The sequence below is a fragment of the Phalangium opilio genome, unplaced genomic scaffold (genome assembly GCF_054372755.1).
Source record: "Phalangium opilio isolate 3A_F unplaced genomic scaffold, DU_Popi_V2 ptg000002l_1, whole genome shotgun sequence".
NCBI classification, from domain to species: Eukaryota; Metazoa; Arthropoda; class Arachnida; order Opiliones; family Phalangiidae; genus Phalangium; species Phalangium opilio.
Genome location: NW_028324144.1, coordinates 11372753 through 11381374, shown reverse-complemented (window position 1 = coordinate 11381374; position 8622 = coordinate 11372753). Strand labels below are relative to the sequence as shown.

General features: G+C 35.9%; 1 long non-coding RNA gene across 1 annotated transcript; it reads left to right on the top strand.

Annotated features, from left to right (window-relative positions):
* The first annotated feature begins 297 nt into the window (after positions 1 to 297).
* LOC149719771 (uncharacterized) lies at positions 298 to 4961 on the top strand. The gene is made up of 2 exons (XR_016375155.1): positions 298 to 1671; positions 1738 to 4961. It is a non-coding gene; the product is annotated as an uncharacterized LOC149719771 (long non-coding RNA).
* The last annotated feature ends 3661 nt before the right edge of the window (positions 4962 to 8622 follow it).

The window sequence follows — 8622 nt, the reverse complement described above, 5'->3', positions numbered from 1 at the left end:
CATTTCATTTCAAACTCATTCAATGAAACCTTCTAACGTTAAATTATTATTTAATGCAAATAAAGATACAACAATGTTACATTTTAAACGTCATCTGGTTCATCATCCGAATCAGTCTGAAAATCAAAATATACGGTTTCATCGTCATAGTCACCCTCCCTCCGTGTGGGCCACTGTAAAACTCTATGCTAAATTTCGCGCACAATAAGGCACCTGGGCGGAGACTGGCGAAACCCCGTCTCAAAAACTCTCCTTACCCCCGAATTGAAATACCTCTATTATTAAATGATGCCAATTTAAGTTCATCTCATTTATTACAGTCAAAAATATTTCACCACATTACCTCGATAGAAACAGAAGCAACTCGCTCAAACAAGTTAAGTTTAATGTACTTGACATCAGTGGGGCTGGTTTTACAATATATCACCTGCTACATTTAAGCTAGACTCGCACTCGACGGAAATCACGACGGAGAGCCGGCAGAAAGGGGTTCGACCGAAAAATCTTTACGCCGAGCCCGACGGAATTTTCGCTCGGCCGGGCGCAAGTTGTGTTCTATTTCTCGGTCGTGTTCGGCGTTACGCCGGTGTCTCAGCCAATGAAATTATCCCACTGACTACGTCATAAATTTCAAGAGTGCACACATACGCTAGATAGATTGATAGCCGTCATGTATTTTTTTTTGGTCGGAAACATGCCACGAAGAAAGAAAAATGTATCTAATGGAAGTATAGAGGTAAGATTTTAATAAGGAAGTCTTTATTGAGGAGGTTAGAAAATATACTTTCTTGTACGATCTAGGCGACAATGGGACAGAGATACCAATTCAGAGTGCGAAATAAATGTTATGGAAACCACTCTTATCTGTCACGTGACCCAAAAATATCTACCGCCAATCTCAAAATTCAGTCGTAGTGTGAACAGTCTACAGCCGGACGACGGCGTAAGGTAAAATTTCTACCGTATGCTGCGTGATTTGCACCGGTTTTTTTCAGTCGAGTGGTAATCTAGCTTTATGAGGCACGAAGTTGTCATAGTCTGACGCAAGAATCAGGCCGTCAGATTAAACCTAAGCCGCGTATTTTCCAGTCAGATTTTATATTCTGTTATTTAGCACGACCAGATCTATCAAAAAACATCGTATTCATACATGTCCCTCATGAGGTAAGAATTCATACCTCATTCGACCATTTTAACCCCCGTCTGATTTATTGATGGCCCCCTTTGATGACGTCAGATTTCATATATTTGGAATCGCCATTTCCAGTTCTATCATTCGCCACCTTTTTTATTCATGTACCTCATGAGGTAAGAAATCATACCTCATTAGGGTCAAACATGACCCCGCCCCCCTCAAATGCCCCAGCTGTGACGCGTAAGACGGCCAAATATATTAACGAGCATCAAAACTGAACTCATTCCAATAGTCAGACCTTTTGTACTTTATGAGGTAAGATCCAGGCCACTGGCTCTTGGTCTATGGAGAAATGGACACGATATCGGCTGGTAAAATGGACACGATATCGGCTGGGGAAATGGACACGATATTGGCTGGCAAAATGGACACGATATCGGCTGATAAATGGACGGTTCCAAACCATTCGATCGAAAAATTAATTCGGAGGCCCCATTCGACCGAACTCCCGCACTTTTGGCGACTTTCGTAAATTGGTAAATAGCTTCAATGACTGCACTTAACGAAAGTGTTCATTGCTATTTAATCTCCGATAATAACAGAGGAGCAGAGTGATATGTTTTAGAACGATTTGAAGGCTTATCTAAATATAAGGGAAAGATGAAAATAGCCATAATCCGTAACATTTTCGTTGATATTATTGTAAAATCATGCTTATAAAGATAAATTTATATTTAAATCTGGGTAAATTAACATGTTACAGTTACTTGTTGAGATATAATGGATTTTTAAATAAAGTTTTGCTTGTAGTTCAAATTTACATCAGCAGAATCGTGGAACTTTAGTGGAGAATAGGTTTCGTTATTATTTGGGTTTTCTAAACCTTTATTTCAACCGAAATCCTACACTTTGGGCCGTTCACGTAGAGTGTGGGAGTCGTAATCACTTGACGAGCATGCCGCTATCCATTGGCATTAAAGGAAACCACACATTTCCTTAAACTTTTATCATTTAAATAAAATAACAGAAGTTTAGAATGAAAAACGGAACAAATTGAAGAAGTCAAACGTTGACATAATATAGATACAATTCAGATAAATTCCAACAAGCTCGACGACGTTGGAAACTCAAAAATAGAGCAGCCGGCAGATTGTTCCATTACAAGTCTAAATTTAGCACGCGCGAAGCTTAATATATCGTAACTATTGGTCTGTCTGATTAGAGTTCTGAAATAAGGAAGTCATAGACTTATTATGCGAGAGCCAGGGGAATGTCTCATTACAAGATAAAACCAAGGAAGTCAGGAATAAAATAAAAACAAATGACGCCTAAAACATCTAATAACAATACTAATAATGAATATCAGATACTGAAATGTAGAGAAGCCGGCGGACTGTCTCATGACGATCGTCATGAGACAGTCCGCCTGCTTCTCTATATTAAGTCTCGCATTTTCAGTTTCAGTCTGGTTATGAGACAGTCCGCCGGCTTCTCTATTTTAAGTCTCGCATTTTCAGTTTCAGTCTGGTTATGAGACAGTTCGCCGGCTTCTCTATTTTAAGTCTCGCACTTTCAGTTTCAGTCTGGTTATGAGACAGTACGCCAGCTTCTTTATATCAAGTCTCGAACTTTCAGTTTTAGTCTGGTTATGTGACAGTCCGCCGGCTATTAAGTGTGGCGCGTTCAAGTTATACTCTTGCATAGTTAAACGTGCGAGACTTAGAGAAGCCGGCGGACTGTCTCATAAAAAGACTAATACTTGAATGAGCGAGACTCAATATAGAAAAGCTGGCGCACTGTCTCAAAACATGAGTATAACTTGAACGCGCCACTCTTAATACAGAGAAGCCTGCGGACTGTCTCATAACCAGACTAAAACCGAAAATGCGAGACTTGATATAGGAAAACCAGCGGAGTCTCATAAACAAACTAAAACTGAAAATGCGAGGCTTAATATAGAGAAGCCGGCGGACTGTCACATAACAAGATTAAAACTTGATCGTTCCAGAGTTAAAATGAAGAAGCCAGCGGACGGTCTCATAACCAGACTAAAACCGAAAATGCGAGACTTGATATAGTAAAACCAGCGGAGTCTCATAAACAAACTAAAACTGAAAATGCGAGGCTTAATATAGAGAAGCCGGCGGACTGTCTCATAACAAGACTAAAACTGAAAATCGGAGGCTTAATATAGTCAAGTCGGCTGACTATGTCACATAACAAGATTAAAACTTGATCGTTCCAGAGTTAAAATGGAGAAGCCAGCGGACTGTCTCATAACCAGACTAAAACTGAAAATGCGAGGCTTAATTTAGAGAAGCCGGCGGACTGTCTCATAACAAGACTAAAACTTAAAATCAAGGCTTAATATAGTAGAGTCGGCTGACTGTCACATAACAAGATTAAAACTTGATCGTTCCAGAGTTAAAATGGAGAAGCCAGCGGAGTGTCTCATAACCAGACTAAAAATGAAAATGCAACTCTTAATACAGAGAAGCCAGCGGACTGTCTCAGAACTAGAATAAACCTGAAAATGCAAGACATAATATAGTCAAGAAGGCGGACTGTCACATATAAAGATTAAAACTTGATCTTGCCATTGTTAAAATTGAGAAGCCAGCGGACTGCCTCATAACCAGACTAACACTGAAAATCCGAGATTTAATAGAGTCAAGCCGGCGGAATGTTTCAAAACAAGACTAGTGCTGTGCGAGTACTCGATAAGACTCGAGTACTCGGCTCGATACTCGATAAGAGATTTTCTGAGACTCGAAAAAGTTTCGAGTATCAAACCAAGGCTCGATAAATACTCGAACCTGCTTTTGGAAAGCCTTGAACTCTGAAAATAGGATGTAGTAACTATAAAAATCCACAAGAAAGTAACGCTTAATGGTTAACAGACGCACAATAGTGCTCATTTGGTAGATTAGATCATAATGCCAGTGCAATGTAGTAGGGTAGTAGCTCCTAGCTGGTAAAATAGTGGAAGTAAAAGTAATGAAATACAGTTAAAGGCGCGTTTATTTTATTTATTTATTTTTTAAGTTTAGGTTACAAGTGACTTTGGTGAGGAATGAGATTCCGAAGAAGATATTAATGAGAAATTAAGTTAGTTAAATTTAAAGGGAAGAAGACTAATACGGTCTGGGAATTGATGGAAGTAGTTGTCGATGATCAAAATCACACCAAAGGTCTATTATGAGAGCAATAAATTAACAGAAAGTGTGAAAACACTAGAAAATCAATTCCCAATTACTCGATAAATACTCGAAACAAATTTTTCAACTACTCGATACTCGATTCGAGTACTCGAGACTGGGCTCGATGCTCGATAAGGGAAAATTTCAATACTCGAGACTCGACTCGAAACCAAAAATTCAAGGCTCGCACAGCCCTAAACAAGACTAAAACTTGGTCGCGCCTGATTTAATATAATCTAGAGTAAGCAAAACCGGCTAAATTTAGAGCATTCGGAGAACTGTCAACCGACTTATAAAATTAGTAATAATAATGGACTGTTTACATTATTGCTTTTCGGCTTGTGTTTACGTGTATTATCAGTCCCGAGTTTTTAGAACACCTAGCGAACACACGGACTGTTAAAAGACTGTACTGTGGAGCCCATGTGCTACTGGGGAATTCGTAAATTTTTACTTCAACAAGATGACCCAGTCATATAGTTTTTACCGCCTTCTAGTGACAAGAATTAGTATTACTATATGCATTATAAGATGACCCCAGCTAATTTAGCATTTCGGGTTTTTTTTTCATTGTTTGTAAAATAGCATTCCTATTATGAATAAAATCAATCTAGTAATAAACTACAGCAACTTACTTATTAGGTTCATTTTAAACTTAACCTACAGAACTTTATCTTAATTAAATTACAGAATAATATTTTTTAAACTAGGGTCGGTACTGGTAAATGTGAACGATTCTATTTTTTCTTTAACATTTTGTAGCTAATTTTTGGGCGGCTTAAATTCCTTTTAAAAGGGCTCTATTTGTAGATTGAATATTGAGGATTACGATAAAAATGGTATGAACATTGTAGGAATACGTGGATGAAAGATACGAACCTATATACACACCAACTCGGACTAATCAACTTAAGTTGATGCCAATTTTAGGTGTTGCTTAATACAATACCATCGGGGAATAAGCTCTAGGAAGAGTTAAAATAATCCCACGATAACAAACCTTTAATCGTTAGATAGATCACGTTTTTCACTATAAAATTGATATTAATATCTGTGGTTTCGATTCGGAATTCGATTTTAGAGTTGGAAAAAACCAGGTAAAAATTCAATTGTTTCAAGGTTAATTAGAATCCTTTTTAAGCTATTTTACTAAAAAATAAAAGTAAAAGTTATAATATTAACTTTAAAATACATCATTGACCCAAAAAAGACTCAAATTTCGCGCCATTAGTAAGTTTATCAATTTAGCGGTAAGAGGGCGGTAGCTACGACTACTTATTGGGCGGGAAAGCGAGAAAACGAGACAGCTGTTATGCGAGGTATCGAAATAAATATGACTTCTTAACAAATTATTGAACATTTTGACTCGGGTATTGATTTAACTATATTATCCTATTATCACTTATCACATCTGCGTAAACTTTAATCTAGGTGCATGGATTTAGGCCCTACGTAATGGTAGCTCCTTCAGGGTTGCCACGGAATTTTCAGAACCAAATTCCCTGACTTTTCCAGGTTTTCCCTGACCTTTTTCTCAGATTTTCCCTGACCTTTTAGGCCGAAAAAGTGAATGTTTACTGCACGTTTTAAGTGGTTATAATTAAATAAACTCTCAACATTAAATTTTCCCATGTATTTGTTGCACCAATACAAATAAGAAACATTTTAACTATAAATAACAGTCTAAAAGAGCAAAAACAATTCTAGACATTTTTAAGGATTAATCTAGACTTTTCTTTGTTGAGAGAGCATGAGGAGAAACTTTCATTACTCTTTCAATAAAGACTTATTCCCAGAAGTTTTACCCACTAAATCAAATTCCCTGACTTTTCCCTGACCTTTTCGGCCCATTTTTAAATTCCCTGACTTTTCCAGATTTTACAGGATTTCCAGGTACTGTGGCAACCCTGTCCTTTCCTAGGGCCTTTTTTATTCCTCCCATTTGATTATCATTGTTGATCACATTTGGGTCCAGTGTTCAGTCACTACCTCCTTCAGTATTTAGGGTCAGGGTGTTTACATTTACCAGTGATTGTTCACAATTGGGGTCCTCCTAGGGGATTGGGAAATAGGATATTGTGCAAAATTTAAGAGAGTTAAAAAGCTGAAAACATAGCGAATTGTGTATAAAGAATCATATTTCATATCCTGAAAGTTTCTGGTGTCTAACGTTAGCTCCACGGAAGTTATTCAAATATTTGCAAAAAGTGTCCATAATTACCAGTACCAACCCTATAGTAACTTCCTCAATCGGTTAGTTTTAAACTTAACTAAACTACATCATTATTTGTAAAGTTATCATAAACTATAGTATCATGATAATATTAATTAAATTAAAGTATAATATTAATTAAATTAAAGTATAATATTAATTAAATTAAAGTATAATATTAATTAAATTAAAGTATAATATTAATTAAATTAAAGTATAATATTAATTAAATTAAAGTATAATATTAATTAAATTACTTGAAACATCATTATTTATAATTATCATTAATCTCACTCGTGAATTTATATTTATTTTAATCTTAATTACAGAATAATATATATTGAACTATTGTAACTTCCTCAATTTTAATTAAATTAAAGTATAATATTAATTAAATTAAAGTATAATATTAATTAAATTAAAGTATAATATTAATTAAATTAAAGTATAATATTAATTAAATTAAAGTATAATATTAATTAAATTAAAGTATAATATTAATTAAATTAAAGTATAATATTAATTAAATTAAAGTATAATATTAATTAATCTACAGTGAATTCCTCAATTAACTTACTTGAAACATCATTCTCTATAATTATCATTAATCTCACTCGTGAATATATATTTATTTTAATCTTAATTAAATTACAGAATAATATATGTTGAACTATTGTAACTTCCTCAATCGGTTAATTTTAAACTTAATTAAACTACATCATTATTTATAAAGTTATCATTAATCTCACTTGTAAACGTGGACTGCTCGCTTAACTAAGTAGAGTAGCAGACGAGTTTTCAAGAGACGATATCATTGGTTAACTCATGGTGAACTTTGCCTGCTAATTCGTTTCTCTCTACATTCAAGACTGATAAGGTTTTAGGAAAAGAACTCTAAGCTTCAGACGTGACTTTGAGGCCGACTTAACGTCATATTAACGTGGTAGTGGGCGATTATTTAATTTCTCTCTCTTAGCGCGAAACGCCGCAAACGCGCCTAGACTCGAGATGGATTTCTATCCCAGCTCATATCTTATGAAAGGAAAGGTTTATATAAGCATTCGGTGGCTCAGTTCTAGCGTGCCGGGTTTCCGAACTGTAGCGTTAAGGTTGGTACGTTCGAGTACCGTCGGGGATTTGGAAATTTGCGAAATAAAATAACATGAAGGTTAGCTACCCTAGGTCCATCTGTTAGCGTTTTAGAGCATTATTTATGAATTATGAATAAATTTGAATAAATTAACGCGAAAAGGCGGGGTTAAGACGCCCTACCAGCCGTAACATAGGATATAATGGGGGAAAAAAGGGGGTAATATAGGGGGGAAAGGCACTAAAAAAAAGGGGAAATGGGGGGAAAGGAGGGGGAAAGGGGTAAAAGGTGGGGGTGAAAGGGGTAAAAGTGGGGGTAGTAAATCTTCGGTATAAATGCATTAGTTTTTAGCCCATCAATAGATGGCGCTAAAAACTAATAATATGAAGGTTAGCTACCCTAGGTCCATCTGTTAGCGTTTCAGAGCATTATTTATGAATTATGAATAAATTTGAATAAATTAACGCGAAAATGGGCGGGGTTAAGACGCCCAACCAGCTGTAACATAGGATATAATGGGGGAAAAAAGGGGGTAATATAGGGGGGAAAGGCACTAAAAAAAAGGGGAAATGGGGGGAAAGGAGGGGGAAAGGGGTAAAAGGTGGGGGTGAAAGGGGTAAAAGTGGGGGTAGTAAATCTTCGGTATAAATGCATTAGTTTTTAGCCCATCAATAGATGGCGCTAAAAACTAAAAAAGAGAAATAATTCTATATCAAGGTTAATAAGTTTGTAGTAGTAGTCCTCGGAGATGTAATATTTTGGTTTATCCAACTGGTTTACACTTCATATAAAAATATTGTCACTTGGCTATAGCACAGCAAAAATGAGATAATAATAACAGTATTACCAATATAAGAACCAAGTGCAGATATGCATTATATAAAGGAAGTGACAAAATAACATTTTACGTGTAGCCGGTCCAAAGCGAAGCTTGTCATATTTTTGCAAGTTATTATTTGTACCAAGATCTCATTCACGTGAATGA